At 41.5% G+C, this 24888-nt stretch overlaps 1 protein-coding gene and 1 pseudogene across 2 annotated transcripts in view; both read left to right on the top strand.

Moving 5' to 3' along the window:
- LOC131397938 (leukocyte immunoglobulin-like receptor subfamily B member 3) overlaps window positions 1-13138 on the top strand; it is a 34508-nt pseudogene extending 21370 nt beyond the window's left edge.
- The window catches only part of LOC131397371 (leukocyte immunoglobulin-like receptor subfamily A member 6), a 121096-nt gene that overhangs the window by 55443 nt on the left and 40765 nt on the right, over window positions 1-24888 (top strand). The window lies entirely within an intron of this gene.

The raw sequence follows: 24888 nt of genomic DNA, 5'->3' as shown, positions 1-24888 counted from the left end.
ACAGAGTCTCTATAAAAGGTAGAGTCAGAAGTTGAACTGAAATGGGCTGGCTCCTAGGCACTGCCTTGCATCATCTACCATCATTTTCTGAGACAAGTGTCACTCTCTGGATTTGGGTTTGTCATGAAGTGGAGGCAGAGTATATGGGGTCTTGTTAAACTCAGATGGTCTGGAAAGTCCACAGAGCCTGCTGTCTCTTTGGCCCCATCCTTCAAGGAGACCAAAGAGAGACCATGAGAGGGGCTTTTCCTCTTCCTGTGAAGCCACTGATGAGAAACCCAAGATGTGTTGCATGCAGCCTGGACCTTGTCCACCCCATTTGTCTGTCTGCCTGCCTGCCTCTGTGGTCTTTATAAGTGGTCTGCACTTCTGGGGACCATGGGAGACAGTACCAAGACCCCAACCCTCATTGCCCACCTCTTCATCCATGAGTTTTTGGAAAAGCAGAGGATGGGGTTCCCTCCCCTCACAAGTCCTGGTCCCTGAGGCCCCAGAACTCAAAAGGATCGCTGTGGGACAGAATTTCAGGGGCAAGGAGAGATGTGCTCAGCCAAAGATCTAACCTCAACACTAAGGGGCTCAGAGCAGGCTTGGAGCTTCTATGTGTCTATGTTGAGGGACTACACTCTCACAGGCAACTCTTTTCCAGAGTGTCAGGTCCCATGGAACTGGGGAAGAATCCTCTGCCACAAATCCTGCTTTAGAACAGTGAACACCCCTGGGCATCTGGTGGAGCACAGAGGGTCTGAGCTAATTGTTACCTGTCTGGGAGGAGCCTTGGAGTGACGGCTGGGATACTTGAGGTTGAGAAGGGCCCCTTTCACATTTCAAGCCTGATTCTTTTCCAGGAGTCCCCCAAACCATCCATCTGGGCTGACCCAGGCCCCATGGTCACCACGGGGAACTCTGTGACCATCTGGAGTCAGGGGTCTCTGCAGGCTGATGTCTATCATCTGTATAGAGAGGGTCGCTAAACCCTGGGACACAGAGCCCCACTGGACCCCACAAAAAAAATGATTTTTTCATTGAATCTATGAACCCACGCAGTGCAGGACTATATCAGTGTGCATATTACACCAGCAAGAATGGATGGTCAGAGCACAGTGATCCCCTGGTGGTGACAGGGAAAGAGAAAGCGTCATGTCCCCTCTCCACTGTGGGCTCCTCCTCACAGGCAGAAGGGAGCAGAGTGTGGGCTCAGGAGACCTCAGCCCTTACAGTCCACACCTGGGGAATGTGTACTGACAGGTTCCCCTTAGCAAGCACCCTCATGCTTTCTCAGGAGTGCAGGACACACTCTCCCTCTCAGCCCACCCAGGTCCTGTGGTGGCATCAGGAGGGAACATGTGTGGTCATTATGAGAGGAAACACATAAAGGGGAAGACCCTCAGCTGATGTGGGGAGAAAAGAGCAGATTCCATCTCTGTCCATGGTGCTGAACTCTAGGGGTCCATAAGAATCATCATGGCACCTTAGGGAGAGTAAAGATAGTCTCTCAATTTCAGGTCGAGGAGATTGGTGGATTCACTGGAAGTCGTAAGCTGAAGCTGAGTTGGCTCAGCCACCCTTAGCAGACACACTGACAAAATTTTATCCGTATCTCAAACTTTATCTCTCATCCCTCAAAAATACAATCCTATCCTGGATTTCAAAAGGCTGAATTAGCTCTGAAGTTCTCTACCAGTGGATTTCTGTGGAATAATGTTGAGGAATCCTTCTCTGGGGACTTCTGTCCATTATGAATATGTCCTGTCTCCACAAGGAACCACAGTCATTATGTGGGGGGAAAGAAGAAAGGCAGGATTTCTTCCTGATTTCCATGAGCACCAGGTTGTCAGCCAGATCAGGTCATTCTCCAAAACATCTTCCATCAGAACTCATGTTTAGTATTCCCTTCCTTCCTCCCAGTTCCACCTGGTATTCCTTGGTATTGCTTTTCTCAAGTTATCAGAGCCTATCTTACATCTATAGATATCTGTATTTTTGACCATGTATCCATCTAAATATTTACTTTTATCGTTTTTTGCTTGTTTCTTATCAGTCTTTCTACCTAGACTACAAAATGAAAGACTAATCAGACGTTATGTTGTGTTGTTATCCTTGATTCCAGAAAAATTGTCTTATATGTTGTAGATATTCCACCTTTTATTTTCTAAAAGATTGGATTGATAGAGAAAAGAAAGGAAAATAATGGAAATATGTAATGTTGAGCCAGAGACAAAAAGAGCTGGCTGATATGGAGGAACTGAAAGGTAGATCCAGCCCTTCACTCTCATATTCCTGAATCTCAGGACAAAATGAAGCCCCAAATGTTCATCTTTGACTCCTAATTAGATGGAAGATGAGCCCCTGGAGATGCTCAACTCCAGGGATTGAGATTTGCATTGGCTAGTTTTTGAGACTCATGGGAGATCAGAAAAGACATTACCTAAGCATGCCCAAATCTACTCACCCGCAGTCCCTATTTTTGGTTCTTGGGAGTAGCTGATAATCCTCAAACCATCACGAAACAAGTCAGACTCCAAGAAGGATGAGTTAGGAGAAATTCTCAGTATGCGACTGGGCACAGAGGATCAAATCCTGTCAACAGAAGGCAAGTGCCCTGGATGGACATGCTAGGATCCTGGGTTGATTTCACTCTCCCCTGATGACTATGATCTTTATCTGCAGTCTCTAGGTTCAAATAACCAAGATTACACAGTGGAGAATCTCATCCGATGGGCATCCCTGCCTTGATCATGGTGGTTCTAGGGGTGCTGCTCTTTCAAGCTTGGCAGAGTCAGAGACGCAATCAAAGTTTCAGCCAGGAGCTAAACACGCAAAAGAACAAACCCACCATTTAGTGAGGTAGAACCTTGGAAATAAATATGATACCAAGAGGATCAATATGATACTGAAAGAAAAGCGGGGACATAAACTGGGGGAACAGTCTGCTGATGTTTGTATCTCTTCAGCTCAGAACACAGAGTCTCTTTTAAATAACTGAATAAATGGGTGAAAATTGGTTCCAGATTAGAACAGATAAATCCAAAATAATTCCCCCAAACACTCTCTGGAACCATTAAGCCCTGCCTTCCTCTTTAGATGACACCTGCTACAGTTTCTCCAGAAATACCATCAGTGTGAATGAGCACACTGATGATTGAAGTGAAAGTCAGGTGGTTTCCTGGTAAATAAGCTCTCTGAAAAAATCATTATTAAAAATGATGGTATACTATAAAGAGATGTTGAAACATTTTGTTCAAGATGGAAACCACAGGGTCCTCTGGAACGCTGACAATGTTCTTCTTGACTTTCATTTGTTGACTCATAAGTCTTTGTTGTTATTGGTAAATCACACATTTCTACTTATAACTTATGTTTATAATCCGTATAATTTAGTGAGGTGGAACTGAAGTAGGATGCATAAAGCCTGTTCACTAGACACTGAATATCAATCAAGGTTGCTCTTGATCTGTTATAACAGGTACTTCACATGTCGGCTCTGAGGTTCCCTCTAAACACGATCACCATCTAACTGTTCGGCCCCACCTGAGTCTAATCAGACAAGGGGCCACATTGCTGGTGAGAAACTGGATCTCTGAACACTTTGCCCCAGATCACAAGCTATGTACTTAGGAATTAAAAATGAGCTCATCATATCCCATGAATCTGAATTGAGATGGAGGTCATCAACACAAACTCAGGGGTTATCTCAGAGATAAGGTTAACCCATCTTTGATTTCGGTTGTCAAAAATGAGGGGGAAACTCTTATTTTGCCATGCTGCTGACATCTCTCTGCAGGTCTCCTTTGCACATCAACTGTCCCCCGAGACTGTAGAATCCTACACATTAATGCTCTCATGTTCCAAACCCCATACATCTTTATCAGGTCTGAAAATTAACAGGGTTAATCCCTCTCGTGTTTTGGGACCACTGACCCTACAACATCTCTGAGTAGGGTTCCTGACAACATGCGTCAGATGAGGAAACTGAGGCTCAGAGATTGGGCATTAATGCTCAAAGTGACATGGGCAGTGGATGGAGGAATATTTAAATAAGAATCAGCTTTAATCCCCAAATCAGAGCACTAACCTACTCTTGACCCCTAAAGCTGATGACAGGACCTCAAGATGAGGAGGAAATTTCTGCCCAAGGAAACTAGGAGCACTGAGGAGGCAGGAAGGGCTCAAATGTTTGTACCCAAGAAGATGGGGATGGGAGTGACGTCAGCATCATGGCGGAGTGAGCTTTCCCATGAACTCTTCCCCCGACAAGATACAACAAAAGGAACAGTCACAGACCAACAACAGAATCCCAGACAGTGAAAAGCTAGAGCGGAGGGATCCACACTGCCGCACATCTGAGAGCGGAACGTGCTGGGCCCCCGGAGGAAGTGGGGAGAGGTAAGGAGAACTCCTCTCCCTCCCCATCAGATCAGCGATCCCGGTCCACGCAGCTCCCAGAGAGGGGGGAGGGGCGGCCCTCGGCGGGGAAACCGTGGCTCTTCGGACTCTCTCAGCCAGTGGGAAACTCCGGCACAGAGGACTCAGAGGAGCCACAGGGCTACCATCAACATCTGAGCACCCCAGAGAGCGGATAAAGAGGGGCAAATGAGAAGCCTCCCACGTCAGGGACCCAGAGGGCAAAAGAGAGAGCTCCCCGCTCCCCGCAAACAGGACTCTGCAGCTCAACCGACCAGACCAGACCAAGCAATCCACGGCAGAACTGATCAATCAACTGGACCCGTGGATCACAGCGGGAAAAAAAAAAAACCAAAACTGCGGATCACAGCAGAAAAACCGGGGCAGAGCGCAGGGGGCTTAGACTACACAGCCCTTTACCACCAGACAGTGGCAGCAGGTGGAAATTGCAACCAGAGATTTCCAGGATGAGGAAAAACAAAACCAACACAGGAACCACAATGCAAAAATATATGAAATCACCAGACCAGAAACAAAATGACAAGCACCCAGAAATCAACCCCGAAGACACAGAAATCCATAAACTAAATAACAGAGATTTCAAAATAGCTATCATAAAAACACTCAACGAAATACGAGACAACACAGACGAACAATTCAATGAGATTAGGAGTTTCTTCACAAAAGAGATTGAAATCATAAAGAAAAACCTATCAGTGCTGATGGAGATGAAGAACACAATGGAGGAGATAAAGGAGAATCTGGAATCTTTAAAGAACAGAGCTGACAATATGGAGGAAAGAATTAGCACCTTAGAGGATAAGAATACAGATATACTCCAGATGGAAGAGGAGAGAGAACTAAGACTAAAAAGAAATGAAGAAAGACTCCGAGAAATATCGGACTCTATTAGAAAATGTAACATAAAAATTATAGGTATTCCTGAGGGAGAGGAGAGGGAAAGGGGAATAGAGAGCCCTATTCAAGGAAATAATAGGTGAGAATTTCCCAAATCTGGGGAAGGAGCAGGAAATACCAGTAAGCGAAGCCAACAGGACACCTATATATATTAACAGACAAAGGCCTTCACCACGACACCTAGTGGTAAGGCTAGCCAGGGTCAACGACAAAGAAACCATATTCAGGGCAGCTAGACAAAAACAAAAAATAATGTACAAAGGAACTCCCATCAGGCTCTCAGCGGATTTCTCAACAGAAACTTTACAGGCTAGAAGAGACTGGAATGATATATTCAAAATACTAAAAGACAAAAACTTTCAGCCAAGAGTACTCTATCCAGCAAAAATATCCTTCAAATATGATGGAGAAATAGTAACTCTCCCAGATAAACAAAAGCTAAGGGAGTTCATGGCCACGAGACCCCCACTCCAAGAAATACTCAAGAAGGTCCTCAGGCCTGAAAAAAAGAATAGAAAGGGAACACAAATCTTGGAGCAAGGAGAAAAATAGGTAGACAAACTCAGAAAAATAGTAGATCTTTACTGGAATAGGTTATCAACCACTTAAATACTAAATTCAAAGATCAAAGGAAGAAATTCACCAAAAATAAATTTAACCTTATCACTGTAAACACACAGCCACAACACAAGATAGAATAAGGTATAACAAGAGCAACTTAGAAGGGGAAGAGGAAAGTGACTGAATTGACTTAGTATAAGGAAATAGGAGGCCATCAGATAATGGACTATCTCATACACAAGATTTTTTGCCCAAACCTCAAGGTAACCACTAAACAAATAATCAAAACAAAACCACGTATGATAAACAAAGAGAAAACTAGAAGAGTCATAAGACAGAACAACCAAACTGAATTGGCAGTCCAAAACAAATGGGACAAGAAACAAAGGAAATGCAAAAGAACCAGAAAATAAGTGACAAAACAGCAACATTAAGCCCTCATATATCAATAATTACCCTAAATGTAAATGGATTGAACTCTCCAATCAAATCATACAGAGTGGCAGGATGGATTAAAAAGCAAGACCCAACAATATGCTGCCTTCAGGAAACACATCTTAGCACCAAAGACAAGCACAGGCTCAGAGTGAAAGGATGGAAGACAATACTCCAAGCTGATGGCAAACAAAAGAAAGCAGGTGTTGTCATACTCATATCAGACAAAGTAGACTTCAAGATAAAACAGGTTAAGAAAGACAAAGAAGGGAAATATATAATGATAAAAGGGACACTCCATCAAGAAGACATATCACTTATAAATATATATGCACCCAACATAGGAGCTCCAATGTACATAAAGCAACTATTAACAAACCTAAAAGGAGAAATCAACAACAACACAATAATAGTAGGGGATCTTAACACCCCACTTACAGCAATGGATAGATCATCCAGACAAAATGCCAATAAAGAAATAGTAGACTTAAATGAAAAACTGGACCATATGGACCTAGTAGACATATACAGAGCACTCCATCCAAAAATAGCTGACTACACATTCTTCTCAAGTGCGCATGGAACATTCTCTAGGATAGACCATATGTTGGGAAATAAAGCAAGCCTCAATAAATTTAAGAAGATTGAAATCATAACAAGCATCTTTTCAGACCATAAGGCTATGAAACTGGAAATGAACTATGAAAAAAAAACTGGGAAAGTGACAAAAATGTGGAGATTAAACAACATGCTACTGAACAACCAAAGGATCATTGATGAAATTAAAGGAGAAATCAAAAACTATCTGGAAACAAACGAAAATGATAATATGCCATATCAAACCATATGGGATGCAGCAAAAAGCGGTCCTGAGAGGGAAACTCATAGCGATACAAGCCCACCTTAACAAACAAGAAAAAGCCCTAATAGGCAACCTTAAATTACACCTAACAGAACTAGAAAAAGAAGAACAAACAAAGCCCAAAGCTAGCAGAAGGAGAGAAATAATAAAAATCAGAGCAGAAATAAATGAAATTGAGACCAAAAAAACAGTAGAAAGGATTAATGAAACAAAGAGTTGGTTCTTCGAGAAGATAAACAAAATCGACAAACCCTTAGCCAGGCTTACTAAGAAAAAAAGAGAAAAGGCTCAAGTAAATACAATTAGAAATGAAAGAGGAGAAACTACAACGGATACTACGGAAATACAGAGGATTATAAGAGAATACTATGAGAAATTATATGCCAACAAATTGGACAATCTAGAAGAAATGGATAAATTCTTAGACTTATACAACCTCCCAAAATTGAACCAAGAAGAAATGGAGAATCTGAATAGACCAATAACAAGTAAAGAGATTGAAATAGTAATCAAAAACCTCCCAAAAAATAAAAGTCCAGGACCAGATGGCTTCTCCAGTGAATTTTACCAAACATTCAAAGAAGATTTAATACCCATCCTTCTCAAACTATTCCCAAAAATAGAGGAAGATGGAACACTTCCTGAATCATTCTATGAGGCCAACATCACCCTGATGCCAAAACCAGACAAAGACAATACAAAGAAAGAAAATTACAGGCCAATATCGCTGATGAACATTGATGCAAAAATCCTCAACAAAATATTGGCAAACCGAATACAACAATATATTAAAAAGATCATACACCATGATCAAGTGGGATTTATACCAGGGACGCAGGGATGGTTCAACATCCGCAAATCAATCAACGTGATACATCACATCAACAAAACATAGAATAAAAACCACATGATCATCTCAATAGACGCAGAGAAGGCATTTGACAAGATACAACATCCATTTATGATAAAAACTCTCAATAAAATGGGAATAGAAGGAAAGTACCTCAACATAATAAAGGCCGTATATGACAAACCCACAGCCAACATCATACTCAACGGGGAAAGACTGAAAGCCATTCCTCTCAGAACAGGAATGAGGCAGGGCTGCCCACTCTCACCACTCCTGTTCAACATAGTACTGGAGGTCTTGGCCAGAGCAACTAGGCAAGAAAAAGGAATAAAAGGAATCCAAATAGGTAATGAAGAAGTGAAACTCTCACTATTTGCAGATGACATGATTGTATATATAGAAAACCCTAAAGAATCTGTTGGAAAACTATTAGAAACAATCAACAACTACAGCAAATTTGCAGGGTACAAAATCAATCTATAAAAATCAGTTGCATTTCTATATGCTAATAATGAACTAACAGAAAGAGAGCTCAAAAAGATAATACCATTTACAATTGCATCAAAAAGAATAAAATACCTAGGAATAAATCTTACCAAGGAAGTGAAGGACCTATACAATGAGAACTACAAGACATTATTGAAAGAAATCCAGGATGACATAAAGAAATGGAAAGATATCCCATGCACGTGGATTGGAAGAATAAACATAGTTAAAATGTTTATATTCCCTAAAGCAATCTACAGATTCAATGCAATCTCAATCAGAATCCCAATGACATTCTTCACAGAAATAGAAAAAAGAATACTAAAATTTATATGGGGCAACAAAAGACCCCGAATAGCTAAAGAAATCCTAAAAAAAAAGAACAAAGCAGGAGGCATCACAATCCCTGACTTCAAAACATACTACAAAGCAATAGTAATCAAAACAGCATAGTACTGGTACAAAAACAGACACACAGACCAATGGAACAGAATTGAAAGCCCAGAAATAAAACCACACATATACGGACAGCTAATTTTTGACAAAGGTGCTAAGAACATGCAATGGAGAAAGGAAAGTCTCTTCAATAAATGGTGTTGGGAAAACTGGACAGCCACATGCAAAAGAATGAAAGTGGACCATGTACTATAGCCATTCACAAAAATTAACTCAAAATGGATCAAAGACCTGAAGGTGAGACCTGAAACTATAAAACTCATAGAAGAAAATATAGGCAACACACTATTTGACATTGGTTTTAAAGGAATCTTTTCGGATGACATGCCTACCCAGACTAGGGAAACTAAAGAAAAAATAAACAAGTGGGACTTTATCAGATTAAAGAGCTTTTATAAGACAAATGAAACCAGAATCAAGATGAACAGGCAACCAACCAGCTGGGAGAGAATATTTGCAAAACATACATCTGACAAGGGGTTAATCTCCATAATATATAAAGAACTCACACAACTGAACAACAAAAAAACAAACAACCCGATCAAAAAATGGGCAGAGGAAATGAACAGACACTTCTCCAAGGAAGATATACAGATGGCCAATAAGCACATGAAAAGATGCTCAACATCACTAATCATCAGGGAAATGCAAATCAAAACAACACTAAGATACCACCTCACGCCCGTTAGAATGGCTATAATCACCAAGACAAAAAACAACAAATGTTGGAGAGGATGGTGGGGAAACAGGAACCCTCATACACAGCTGGTGGGAATGCAAATTGGTGCAGCCTCTATGGAAAACGGTATGGAGATTCCTCAAAGAATTAAAAATAGAGATGCCCTATAACCCAGCCATCCCACTACTGGGAATCTATCCAACGAACCTGAAATCAACAATTCAAAGAGGCTTATGCACCCCTATGTTCATTGCAGCATTATTCACCATAGCCAAGAAGTGGAAGCAACCTAAGTGTCCCTCGAATGACGACTGGATTAAGAAAATGTGGTATATATACACAATGGAATACTACTCAGCCATAAAAAAAGACAGAATTTTCCCATTTGCAACAACATGGATGGGCCTGGAGCGTATTATGTTAAGTGAAATAAGCCAGAAAGAGAAAGACAAACACTGTATGATCTCACTCATATGTGGAACATAAACCAACACATGGACAGAGAAAACTGGACTGTGGTTACCAGGGGCAGTGGGGGTGGGGGGCGGGGGGTGGGGGTGGGCACAAGGGGTGAAGGGAGTCATATATACGGTGATGGACAAACAAAAATGTACAACCCAAAATTTCACAATGTTAGAAACCATTAAAACATCAATAAAAAAAAAAAAAGATGGGGGTGGATGGTATTGCAAGAAAAAAGAGAAGTCCCTGAAGGGGTCTGTGATAGAAAGAAAGCCCACACTCCGGGCCTAGGAGAGGAGTGATGTTTCCTTCCCTTCTTTGCCTGTATTTCTCCTTTGTGCTCATTGTCACAATGACCTCGACCTGAACTGTAGAGTGAGATGTTGAGCATGTGTCTTTGTTGTTCTGAGCTCTGCAGTGCAGTGCGTCTTCCCTGAAGCATCTCCAGGACCTGGAATGACCACTGTCCATGGTGAGGACCCCACAGGGATGTTCTGATGGACAGGTTGAGGGTGAAGGAGACCCCATGGGGGAGGTTCTGAGAAGGAAGACCTACCCTGGGTCACCCTCACCTAGAAGGGCATCTCTGCCTCTATTTGTTGCTCCAAACTCTAAATGAGAGTCAGGCTCCTGGGGAAGTCAGTTCCCCTTCCTGTGGGGCTGCTGACTTGACATCCCCATAACTAGGAGGACAAGCCTCCCCGTGGCCACATCCTGTGTGTCTGCCTGACATGCTGGGCAACGAAGTCTCCTCCATCTGCACAACCATAGCCACAGGGAGGAGACGCCATGACCCCCACCCAATGGCCCTGCTCTGTCTCGGTGAGATTTGAGGATATGGGGGAAAAGCCTAGTCTGGGAGGGACCCTGCCCCACTCCAGGCCCTGATCTGTCAGGAGACTTGAGGACTCAGGAGGCTAATGAGGAGGAAGGGTCCTGCTCAGGATTTAGGGGCAAATCTCTCACAGGGAACTGTCTTCCCGGGCTGAGTGTGGGCCCATGGACCCCAGTGCAGGCAGGTGAGTCTGTCTCCAGGTGTCCCAGGTCCCACCTCCTCAGTGGGGACAAGGGGACGCCCCCGGGCATTTGGGGATGGAGAACAGCAGTTCTGGGCTGAGGGACGGAAGGTGTCTGGGAGGGTTCTGGGGCTGAGAGCTGGGGAACAGGGGCGTGGAATGTATTGTGACCCAGTGTCTGATTTCCTCTAAGTGATCTTCCCCAAACCCACCATCTGGGTTGAGCCAGGCTCTGTGATCCCCTGGGAGACACCCGTGACCATCTGGTATCAGGGCACTCTGGAGACCCAAGAGTACTGTCCTGGTAAAGTGGGAAATAAAGATGGAAATTCATTCACCTGGAGGATCCAGAACCAACTGGAGCCCAGAGACCAGGCCGAGTTCTCCATCCCACACATGACAGAGCAACACGCACAGTGATTTCACTGTTACTATCCCAGCCCCACTGACTGGTCAGAGCCCAGTGACCCCCTAGAGCTGGTGGTGACAGGTGAGAGGACACTCAGGGTTCCCAGCCTCAGGCTCTGCTCTCAGGAAGAAGGTCTGCTCTCAGCGGTGTGTCTCCCTCTCACAGCCCAGCCCTGGGCAATACGAGGGAGGTGTAGCCCCATTTACCATTCTGCCTCCTCCTCTCCTAGGAATCTACAGCAAACACTCCCTCTCAGCCCTGCCGAGCCCTGTGGTGACCTCACAAGGGAAAGTGCCCTGCCAGTGTGCCTCATGGATGGGATTTGACAGACTCATTCTGACAAGGAAGGAGAACACCAGGCCTCCTGGATGCTGGATTCACAGGGACACGCCACTTGGCAGTCCCAGGCCCTGTTCCCTGTGGACCCTGTGATCCCCAGCCACAGGTGGACGTTCAGATGCTATGGCTGTTACAGGAAAAAACCCCAGGCATGGCCATATCCCAGTAATGCAGTGGAGCTGCTGGTCCTGGGTAAGAAATTCCCATCCTGCCCCCATCCATATTTTGATGCACCAGACAAGTTATTGGAGTCTTTGCTCCCAGAGGATCCCCAGATGAGAATGCGGGGTAAGGGGAGCATAGGTATCCTGGGCCAGAGACACAGAAGTTGAGGGAGAAGAAAATATGTACATATACACAATGGGATACTATACAGGCCTTAAAAAAAGAAGAAAATCCAGCCATTTGTGACAATATGGACGAACCTGGAGGACATTATGCTAAGCTAAATACACCAGTAATAGAAAGACAAATACTGATGATTTCACTCACATGTAAGAATAAAAAAGGCTGAACTCATAGTAACACAGAGTAGAATGGTGGCTACCAGATGCTGTGGGCTGGGGAAAAGGAAGAGATATTGATCAACTGTAACAAACTTCAGTTATAAGATGAATAAGTTCTGGAGGCTTAATGTACACTGTGGTGACCATAGTTAACAATAATTGTTACATATTTGAAATTTACTAAGAGATCTCAAGTGTTCTCACCACATGCACATACACAAAAGTTAATTATGTGAGGGGATAGATATATTAATTAGCTTGAATATGGTGATCTATTCAAAATGTATGTATATATCAAAACATCAAGAGTGTGACATCAGCATCATAGCAGAGTGCAGTGTTCCATTTGTGTCTCTCTTCTAAATTACAAAAAATATTGAACATCCATGGACCAAAAGAGAATTCCCTACACAGCACAACAGGATGCATAAGAGATACGTGCATCTATACTTTTAAAGGTGGGTGGCCTGGACCCCTGGGAGGCAGAGGAACTAGGGGAGCAGTCCCCCCACCCCCAGCAGCAGTGATCCTGGGAAGCTGGCACCAGATATGAGAGGTTGCACAGCAAGCAGCAACAACCTCTCCCTGCTTAGCCCCTGCTGTCCCCTAGTGGTGAAAGGTGGAACCTGCAACCAGAGGCTTCAGAAACCACAGCAGAACTGGAGATCCAGCTCCTAGTGGAGCACCCACAATGCAAGCACCACCTGCAGCGGGGCTGCATACAAGTCCCTGGGTCCCTGGGCCCCCAGCAGTGACAGCAACACTCATGAACCCATCACCCTTGACAGTGATGCAAGCAGCACCCCCAGACAACTCGGGAGCAGTAGCACAGATGGTCACTGGGGCAGCAGCATCAGAGCCTGTAGAGGAATGCAAAACCCAGATGACCCAGGAAGCAGCAGAAGTGCTCATAGCCTTGACCCTGGTGGTGACACTTGAGACTGCAGTGACATCATAAGCAGCAAGGCACCAGCAACCTCAGAGACACAAGGAGGGCACTGACGACAACTCCAGCAGAGGCAGTGGAGTGTGGAAAATGCAGTCTCTCAGATACAACCAGAAGCAGCCCAGAACCAAAGTATTGAAAGTTTACACAAATAACAACAGTGGTTTCTACCATAAATGGGCCAGCAGAGGGTGAACTCATCACACACCATGAAGAATTACAGTAACACAGCAGAACAGAAAGAGAATGACAAATCTTTGGAAACCAAACTTCAATTCACAGAAGATTACATTCCAATGGACAGAGAATTCAAAATAGCTGTCATAAAGAAACTCAGTGAACTACAAGAAAACTCAGAAAGACAGTTCAATGAGCTCAGGTATAAAATTAATGAACAGAAGGAGTACTTCACCAATGAGATTGAAACTCTAAAAAAAATAACCAAACAGAAATTCTGGAGATGAAGAGCACAATTAATTAGATGAAAAATAATATAGAAAGGATTAAAAATAGAGCAGACAATATGGAAGAGAAAATTACTGAGCTTGAAGATAGAAACCTAGAAATGACTCTAGTGGAGGAGGAGAGACAATATTTTTTAAAAAGGAAGAAATTCTATGAGAAATATCTAACTTAACTAGGAAAAGTAACAAAAGGATTATAGATATCCTAGAGAGAGAAGAGAGGGAGCAAGGAGCAGAGCTTCTTCAAAGAAATAATAGTTGAGAACTTCTCAAGCCTGGGGAAGGAACTGGACATACAAGTGCATGAAGCTAAAAGAATTCCCAGTTACAACAATACAAAAAGACCTTCTCCTGGGCCGGCCCCGTGGCTTAGCGGTTAAGTGCACGCGCTCCACTACTGGCAGCCCGGGTTTGGATCCTGGGCATGCACCGATGCACTGCTTCTCCGGCCATGCTGAGGCCGCGTCCCACATACAGCAACTAGAAGGATGTGCAGCTATGACATACAACTATCTACTGGGGCTTTGGGGGAAAAAATAAATAAATAAAATTTTCAAAAAAAATAAAATAAAGGGACAGAGTGGAAGCCATGAGCCTGGTGGGAGGCTATGACAGTCCTTGTGGAGAAAAATCATGATGACTTAGCCATGAAGGTGCTGGGAAAGAAGTCTAGTGGGTGGTTTCATGACATGCTCAGATGTAGACTCATCAGGAGAGAGATTTCTGAACACTTCTTGTGTTTCTCAGCTGAGGCACCTTGGGCATCCTCATTATCTAAGCTGTAAAGTTTCTTGGCATAAACTTGTTCATAGTAGTTCTTTATTATTTTTTTAATGTCTGTAGGATTGGTAGTTATGCCCCTCTTATTCTTGATATTGGTAATTTATGTTCTCTCTTTCTTCCTCTCTTGCTCTTTTTCCTTACATCCTACAAGCTTTGATATGTTGTAGTTTCATTGACCCTTTTTCATTAATATTTGGTAAATTCAATTTTGTGTGATTCTATAACCATAACTATTTGGGATTTTACTTGTTTCCAAAGTATTGGGGGTTTTTTTAATGTTTTCTTATTGTTGATGCTCATTTAATTGCACTCTAATCAGGAAACATGATATGTATGATAACAGTTTGGAGAAACATAGATACTTTGTTGTCTAGTAAGAAATCAATACTTTCTGTTCAACATGTGATTTAAATAATGAGCATTCCCACTGTGTTGTAATATGTATGTCTCAAAAATATTTCTATAAAATTATGCATACTAAATACACAATCAAAAACTTTATCATGTGTGCACATCAGATTGAACATTTGTGATTCAACTCTCATGTAAATTTTTTCCTGCTTAATCTATCAGATAGTATATATTTTTCTAATAAATGTTTGTTCAAATCCTCCATTACGTATCAATTTATGTTTTGTATGTTTCAAGGACACGTGATTGGTTGAGCGAAAGTTCATAATTGTATTGTTTCTTAGTAGATAGTTGATTTAAAAACATAAAACACCAGGGCCCCTGGGTGTAGTGGTTAAATTTGCACGCTCCACTTCAGCAGCCCAGGGTTTGCAGGTTCAGATGCCCAGCACGGACCTACACACTGCTTATCAAGCCATGCCTTGGCAGGTGTCCCACTTATAAAGTAGAGGAAGATGGGCATGGACGTCAGCCTAGAGCCAATCTTCCTCACCAAAAAGAAGGGTATTGACAACGGATGTTAGCTCAGGGCTAATCTTCCTCTCGAAAATATATATATATATGTTGGTATTTACATGTATATAAAATGCCAGTTCTTGATGTCTTAAAAATATTTTTCTGTTTGTGTTAGTTTTCTATTGCTTCCATAACAAATTACCACAAATTTAGCAGCTTAAACCAAATTTACCATCTCAGAGCTCTGTAGGTCAGAATTGTGAACGGATCTCACCTGCTAACATGGCTGAATTCCTTTCTGGAGGCTCTAGAGAGGAGAATCCACTTCCTTTTTCATTCAGATGATTGACAGAATTATATGCACTTGCAAATATGCATAGATATATATACATATCAAATGCTATTTCTACGTACTGTCAATTTCTTTTGTTCTCGGTACCATCTCATTTTCTCCATTTTGGATCCATTATTCTTCTTTCTGATTTGCATCGTTCAGTATTCCTATCAGAAAGGGTGTAGACACAAAAATATCTACATCCTTATATCTCAACAATGCCTGATTCGCATTAATATTCTCTCTATCACAGGAGAAGGTTTACTTTGTTAGAGTGAAAAACATCTTGTATTTAAGAGATCTGACCACCAATGCCCTCCTTATCACTCATAAAGATGGAGCCTGACGTGGTGGGTTTAAAGAGTGAGACATGAGTTCCAATATGTCAGATATTCCTTGAGTCTCTGTCTGTTTAAGGATTTCTCCACCGCTGATGGTTCATCTTGCCCATTAGTAATAACTAGGTTCAGTATAGAACTCTGTACTCACAATTAATACCTTGAACGTATTTCTCCAGTATTTTCCATCACCTGTTTTTGCTCTTGAGAAGTCCAGTCCCAATGAACTCATCATTCATTTGAGGATCACTTGCATTTTCTCTAGTAGTTTTAGAATTATTTAAAAATTTATTATCAATATTCTTTACCAGGGCCAAGATATGATTTTCATTTATTAATTTATGCATTTTAAATCCATGTTCTTTCTTCATTTCTGTAAAATTTCAACCACTCTCTCTTCAAGTTTGCCTAACACCATTCTCACTTCTTTCATCCTGAAACTGTGATAGATGTCTGTTCACTCTTCTCATTCTATTTCCCGTGTATATTCACTACCTTTCCTATTTTTCGATTTCTGGTCTCACTGCGATTTATTCTAGAAACTTTAATCAATATTTTATTCCAGTAACGTCAGCAGGATGGCAGAATAGGAAGTCCCAGCCCTTGTCCCCACAGAAACACTGACAAAACACCAATATTTGGGCCAAAATACCTTTATGAGAAGTCCAGCATCCAGTTAACAAATTGCCAAACCTCAGATGAGCATAAAACCAAAAAAAAAACAAACAAAAAAACACTTTAGAAATAGATAAAAAGCGTGGTTTCACTTTTCCCACGTCACCCATCCCCCAAGCCGCTGAGAGATCAGCTCCACTGGGAGAAAAGAGAGGGTGAAGCTGCATCTGAGGGCGCTGCCCCAGAGACCTCCTGGTGTCCCACCCCACTCAGAGCAGGAGGTGGCAGGCACACCTGGGGCAGCCAAGAACAGAGGAAAGGGACTCTCAGTGCAGGCACAGCCCTGAGACTCCTCCCCCAGGAGGGGGGAGAGGAGTGGAGTTTGCACATCCACAGATCATGTGTGAGAGGCTCCCAGAAGCCAGAACTGTGCTGATTGGTGGTCTCCCCCTGACAGAACCAGACTATAAAGACTGAAGAGGTTGCTACTTCTTCCACTGTGCAGACACCAAAGCAAAGCTACAAGAAACACGAAGAATAAGGGAAATATGATAAGATCAGAGGAAAAAAATACATCTCCTTTAACCAACCATAAAGAAAAGGAGATCTATGAGTTGCCTCAAAAATTATTCAAAATAATTATCTTAATTATTTTAGGTGAACTAATTTTCCACAGGGTTCCAAGAACACAAAATTGGGAAAGGATAGTCTCTTCTATAAATGGTGTTGGGAAAACTAGACAGCCACATGCAGAAGAATGAACTTGGACCCTCAACACACACCATAGACAAAAATCAACTCAAAATGGATTAAAGATTTATTGACTTAAAAAGCAAATTCACGAGAGTGACGTCAGCATCATGGCGGAGTGAGCTTTCCCGTGAATTCTTCCCCCACAAGATACAACAAAAGCAACAGCCACAGACCAACAACGGAATCCCAGACAGTGAAAAGCTAGAGCGGAGGGATCCAGACAGTGAAAAGCTATAGCGGAGGGATCCACACTGCCGCACATCTGAGAGCGGAACGTGCTGGGCCCCCGGAGGAAGTGGGGAGAGGTAAGGAGAACTCCTCTCCCTCCCCATCAGATCAGCGATCCGGTCCGCGCGGCTCCCAGAGAGGGGGGAGGGGCGGCCCTCAGCGGGAAACTGTAGCTCTTCGGGCTCTCTCAGCCAGTGGGAAACTCCCGCACAGAGGGCTCAGAGGAGCCACAGGGCTACCATCAACATCTGAGCAACCCAGAGAGCGGATAAAGAGGGGCAAACGAGAAGCCTCCCACGTCAGGGACCCAGAGGGCAAAAGAGAGAGCTCCCCCCTCCCCGCAACCCGGAGTCTGCAGCTCGACCAGATCTAGTGGTCCGAGGCAGACCTGAATAAACTGGACTGGACCCGTGGATCGCAGTGGGGAAAAAAAACAAAACAAAACAAAACAAAACTGTGGATCGCAGCAGAAAAACCGGGGCAGAGCACAGGGGGCTTAGACTACACAGCCCTTTACCACCAGACAGTGGCGGCAGGTGGAAATTGCAACCAGAGACTTCCAGGATGAGGAAAATCAAAACCAACACAGGAACCACAATGCAAAAATATATGAAATCACCAGACCAGAAACAAAATGACAAGCACCCAGAAATCAACCCCGAAGACACAGAAATCCATAAACTAAATGACAGAGATTTCAAAATAGCTATCATAAAAACACTCAACGAAATACGAGACAACACAGACAAACAATTAAATGAGATTAGGAGTTTCTTCACAAAAGAGATTGAAATCATAAAGAAAAACCTATCAGTGCTGATGGAGATGAAGAACACAATGGAGGAGATAAAGGAGAATCTGGAATCTTTAAAGAACAGAGCTGACAATATGGAGGAAAGAATTAGTACTTTAGAGGATAGGAATACATATATACTCCAGATGGAAGAAGAGAGAGAACTAAGACTAAAAAGAAATGAAGAAAGACTCCGAGAAATATCGGACTCTATTAGAAAATGTAACATAAGAATTATAGGTATTCCTGAGGGAGAGGAGAGGGAAAGAGGAATAGAGAGCCTATTCAAGGAAATAATAGCTGAAAATTTCCCAAATCTGGGGAAGGAGCAGGAAATACCAGTAAGCGAAGCCAACAGGACGCCTATATATATTAACAGACAAAGGCCTTCACCACGACACCTAGTGGTAAGGCTAGCCAGGGTCAACGACAAAGAAACAATATTAAGGGCAAGTAGACAAAAACAAAAAATAATGTACAAAGGAACTCCCATCAGGCTCTCAGCGGATTTCTCAACAGAAACTTTTCAGGCTAGAAGAGACTGGAATGATATATTCAAAATACTAAAAGACAAAAACTTTCAGCCAAGAATACTCTACCCAGCAAAAATATCCTTCAAATATGATGGAGAAATAGTAACTCTCCCAGATAAACAAAAGCTAAGGGAGTTCATGGCCACGAGACCGCCACTACAAGAAATACTCAAGAAGGCCCTCAGGCCTGAAAACAAGAAGAGAAAGGGAACACAAAGCTTGGAGTAAGGAGAAAAGTAGGTAGACAAAATCAGAGAAATAGTAGATCTTTACCGGAATAGGTTAGCAACCACTTAAATACTAAACTCAAAGATCAAAGGAAGAAATTCACCAAAAATAAATTTAACCTCATCACTGTAAACACACAGCCACAACACAAGATAGAATAAGGTATAACAAGAGCAACTTAGAAGGGGAAGAGGAAAGTGACTGAATTGACTTAGTATAAGGAAATAGGAGGCTATCAGATAATGGACTATCTCATACAGAAGATTTTTCGCCCAAACCTCAAGGTAACCACTAAACAAATAATCAAATTAAAACCACATATGATAAACAAAGAGAAAACTAGAAGAATCATAAGACAGAACAACCAAACTGAATTGGCAGTCCAAAACAAATGGGACAAGAAACAAAGGAAATGCAAAAGAACCAGAAAATAAGTGACAAAACAGCAACATTCAACCCTCATATTTCAATAATTACCCTAAATGTAAATGGATTGAACTCTCCAATCAAAAGATACAGAGTGGCAGGATGGATTAAAAAGCAAGACCCAACAATATGCTGCCTTCAGGAAACACATCTTAGCACCAAAGACAAGCACAGGCTCAGAGTGAAAGGATGGAAGACAATACTCCAAGCTAATGGCAAACAAAAGAAAGCAGGTGTTGCCATACTCATATCAGACAAAGTAGACTTCAAGATAAAACAGGTTAAGAAAGACAAAGAAGGGAAATATATAATGATAAAAGGGACACTCCATCAAGAAGACATATCACTTATAAATATATATGCACCCAACATAGGAGCACCAATGTACATAAAACAACTATTAACAAACCTAAAAGGAGAAATCAACAACAACACAATAATAGTAGGGGATCTTAACACCCCACTTACAGCAATGGATAGATCATCCAGACAAAAAGTTAATAAAGAAATATTAGACTTAAATGAAAAACTGGACGAGATGGACCTAGTAGACATATACAGAGCACTCCACCCAAAAACAGCTGACTACACATTCTTCTAAAGCGCGCATGGAACATTCTCTAGGATAGACCATATGTTGGGAAACAAAGCAAGCCTCAATAAATTTAAGAAGATTGAAATCGTAACAAGCATCTTTTCAGACCATAAGGCTATGAAACTGGAAATGAACCAGGAAAAAAAAACTGGGAAAGTGACAAAAATGTGGAGATTAAACAACATGCTACTGAACAACCAATGGAGCATTGATGAAATTAAAGGAGAAATCAAAAACTATCTGGAAACAAACGAAAATGATAACATGCCATATCAAACCATATGGGACGCAGCAAAAGCGGTCCTGAGAGGGAAACTCATAGCGATACAAGCCCACCTTAACAAACAAGAAAAAGCCCTAATAGGCAACCTTAAATTACACCTAACAGAACTAGAAAAAGAAGAACAAACAAAGCCCAAAGCCAGCAGAAGGAGAGAAATAATAAAAATCAGACCAGAAATAAATGATATTGAGACCAAAAAAACAGTAGAAAGGATTAATGAAACAAAGAGTTTGTTCTTCGAGAAGATAAACAACATAGACAAACCCTTAGCCAGGCTTACTAAGAAAAAAAGAGAAAAGGCTCAAGTAAATAAAATTAGAAATGAAAGAGGAGAAATTACAACGGATACCATGGAAATACAGAGGATTATAAGAGAATACTATGAGAAATTATATGCCAACAAATTGGACAATCTAGAAGAAATGGATAAATTCTTAGACTTATACAACCTCCCAAAATTGAACCAAGAAGAAATGGAGAATCTGAATAGACCAATAACCAGTAAAGAGATTGAAATAGTAATCAAAAACCTCCCAAAAAATAAAAGTCCAGGACCAGATGGCTTCTCCAGTGAATTTTACCAAACATTCAAAGAAGATTTACTACCCATCCTCCTCAAACTATTCCAAAAAATAGAGGAAGATGGAACACTTCCTGAATCATTCTATGAGGCCAACATCACCCTGATACCAAAACCAGACAAAGACAATACAAAGAAAGAAAATTACAGGCCAATATCGCTGATGAACATTGATGCAAATCCTCAACAAAATATTGGCAAACCGAATACAACAATATATTAAAAAGATCATACACCATGATCAAGTGGGATTTATACCAGAGACGCAGGGATGGTTCAACATCCGCAAATCAATCAACGTGATACATCACATCAACACAACAAAGAATAAAAACCACATGATCGTCTCAATAGACGCAGAGAAGGCATTTGACAAGATACAACATCCATTTATGATAAAAACTCTCAAAAAAATGGGAATAGAAGGAAAGTACCTCAACATAATAAAGGCCATATATGACAAACCCACAGCTAACATCATACTCAACGGGGAAAGACTGAAAGCCATTCCTCTGAGAACAGGAACGAGGCAGGGCTGCCCACTCTCACCACTCCTGTTCAACATAGTACTGGAGGTTTTGGCCAGAGCAATTAGGCAAGAAAAAGGAATAAAAGGAATCCAAATTGGTAACGAAGAAGTGAAACTCTCACTATTTGCAGATGACATGATTGTATATATAGAAAACCCTAAAGAATCTGTTGGAAAACTGTTAGAAACAATCAACAACTACAGCAAAGTTGCAGGGTACAAAATCAATCTATAAAAATCAGCTGCATTTCTATATGCTAATAATGAACTAACAGAAAGAGAGCTCAAAAAGATAATACCATTTACAATTGCATCAAAAAGAATAAAATACCTAGGAATAAATCTTACCAAGGAGGTGAAGGACCTATACAATGAGAACTACAAGACATTATTGAGGGAAATCTACGATGACATAAAGAAATGGAAAGATATCCCATGCACGTGGATTGGAAGAATAAACATAGTTAAAATGTCTATATTACCTAAAGCAATCTACAGATTCAATGCAATCCCAATCAGAATCCCAATGACATTCTTCACAGAAATAGAAAAAAGAATACTAAAATTTATATGGGGCAACAAAAGACCCCGAATAGCTAAAGAAATCCTAAAGAAAAAGAACAAAGCAGGAGGCATCACAATTCCTGACTTCAAAACATACTACAAAGCAATAGTAATCAAAACAGCATGGTACTGGTACAAAAACAGACACACAGATCAATGGAACAGAATTGAAAGCCCAGAAATAAAACCACACATATACGGACAGCTAATTTTCGACAAAGGTGCTAAGGACATGCAATGGAGAAAGGAAAGTCTCTTCAATAAATGGTGTTGGGAAAACTGGACAGCCACATGCAAAAGAATGAAAGTGGACCATGTACTATAGCCATTCACAAAAATTAACTCAAAATGGATCAAAGACCTGAAGGTGAGACCTGAAACTATAAAACTCATAGAAGAAAATATAAGCAACACACTATTTGACATTGGTTTTAAAGGAATCTTTTCGGATGACATGCCTACTCAGACTAGGGAAACTAAAGAAAAAATAAACAAGTGGGACTTTACCAGACTAAAGAGCTTTTATAAGACAAATGAAACCAGAATCAAGATGAACAGGCAACCAACCAGCTGGGAGAGAATATTTGCAAAACATACATCTGACAAGGGGTTGATCTCCATAATATATAAAGAACTCACACAATTGAACAACAAAAAATCAAACAACCCGATCAAAAAATGGGCAGAGGAAATGAACAGACACTTCTCCAAGGAAGATATACAGATGGCCAATAGGCACATGAAAAGATGCTCAACATCACTAATAATCAGGGAAATGCAAATCAAAACAACACTAAGATACCACCTCACGCCCGTTAGAATGGCTATAATCACCAAGACAAAAAACAACAAATGTTGGAGAGGATGTGGAGAAACAGGAACCCTCATACACAGCTGGTGGGAATGCAAATTGGTGCAGCCTCTATGGAAAACGGTATGGAGATTCCTCAAAGAATTAAAAATAGAGATGCCCTATGATCCAGCCATCCCACTACTGGGAATCTATCCAACGCACCTGAAATCAACAATCCAAAGAGGCTTATGCACCCCTATGTTCATTGCAGCATTATTCACCATAGCCAAGAAGTGGAAGCAACCTAAGTGTCCCTCGACTGACGATTGGATTAAGAAAATGTGGTATATATATACAATGGAATACTACTCAGCCATAAAAAAAGACAAAATCGTCCCATTTGCAACAACATGGATGGGCCTGGAGCGTATTATGTTAAGTGAAATAAGCCAGAAAGAGAAAGACAAACACTGTATGATCTCACTCATATGTGGAATATAAACCAACACATGGACAGAGAAAACTGAACTGTGGTTACCTGGGAAGTGGGGGTGGGGGGTGGGCACAAGGGGTGAAGGGAGTCATATATGGGGTGATGGACAAACAAAAATGTACAACCCAAAATTTCACAATGTTAGAAACCATTAAAATATCAATTAAAAAAAGTTACACACACAAAAAAAAAAAGCAAATTCACCTATTATTTTATCCTCAAAATAAGTTTATTCAGGAATAGCCAAAAGAATTGCAATTTGAGATGTGCATGCTGTGGCAAACCACAGGCAAATGGAGAAAACAAAGGAAGGGAGCTGCTTTTATAGAGAAAAAGGAGGAGAAGCGAGGGGTTGTTCTAAATGATGCCCATTAGGGGAAAGTGACAGTTCAAGATGGCAATGAAGTGTCACTGGCTGAACTGAAGCCTTTCTCAGAGGCCACAAGAGAAATCTTCCTTCCGTGGTAAAGTAGTTCTACTTCCTGTGGAAGGTGCAAGCTTCTGTCTCTTCCTGTTTGGTGTAATGGAGGACGTGTGATAAGAGTGAGAGCTCCCCCTACAGGACTCCTTGCCTCCAACTTAGTTAAGGTTTCTTTTATTAATTTCCACAAACTTAAATGTAAGATCTGAAGCAACAAAACTTCTAGAAGAAAACAAAGGTTGAAAAGATTCTTATATCAATTTGGGCAATGATATTTTTTTGGATGTGACATCAAAAGCACAGGCAACAGAAAAAAAATAGACAAGTAGGATTGCATCAAACTAAAAAGTTTCTGCACAGCAAAGGAAATAATCAACTGAGTGAAAAGGCAACTTACAGAATGGGAGAAAATACTACAAACCATATGTCTAATAAGGGGTTAATTTTCATAATATGTAAGGAACTCATAGAACTCAATACAAATGTAGTAATAATAACCCAATTAGAAAAAGGGGAAAGAGGAGGCTGGCCTGGTAGCGTAGTAGCTAACTTTCATGCTCGGCTGTGGAGGCCTGGGGTTCACGGTTTTGGATCCCAGGTGCGGACCTACACACCACTCATCAAGCTATACTGTGGCGGCGTCCTACATATAAAATAGAGGAAGATTGGCATAGATGTTAATCTTCCTCACCAAAAACAAAAAAAAAAAGGGCAAAGAATTGTAATAGGTTATTTCTCAAGAGAAGACATCCAATTGGCCAATCAGTATATGAAAAGGTGCTCAACCTCATTAGGCATCAGAGAAAAGCAAAGCAAAAGGGCAATGAGATATCACCTCATACCTGTTAGAATGGCTATTATCAAGAAGACAAGCGATAACAAGTCTTGGCAAAGATGTGAAGAAAAGATGTGGAGAAAAGAAAACCCTTTTCTGTAAAC

Source organism: Diceros bicornis, chromosome 34 (assembly GCF_020826845.1).
Source record: "Diceros bicornis minor isolate mBicDic1 chromosome 34, mDicBic1.mat.cur, whole genome shotgun sequence".
NCBI lineage: Eukaryota > Metazoa > Chordata > Mammalia > Perissodactyla > Rhinocerotidae > Diceros > Diceros bicornis.
This window is presented reverse-complemented; position numbering and strand designations above follow the sequence as displayed.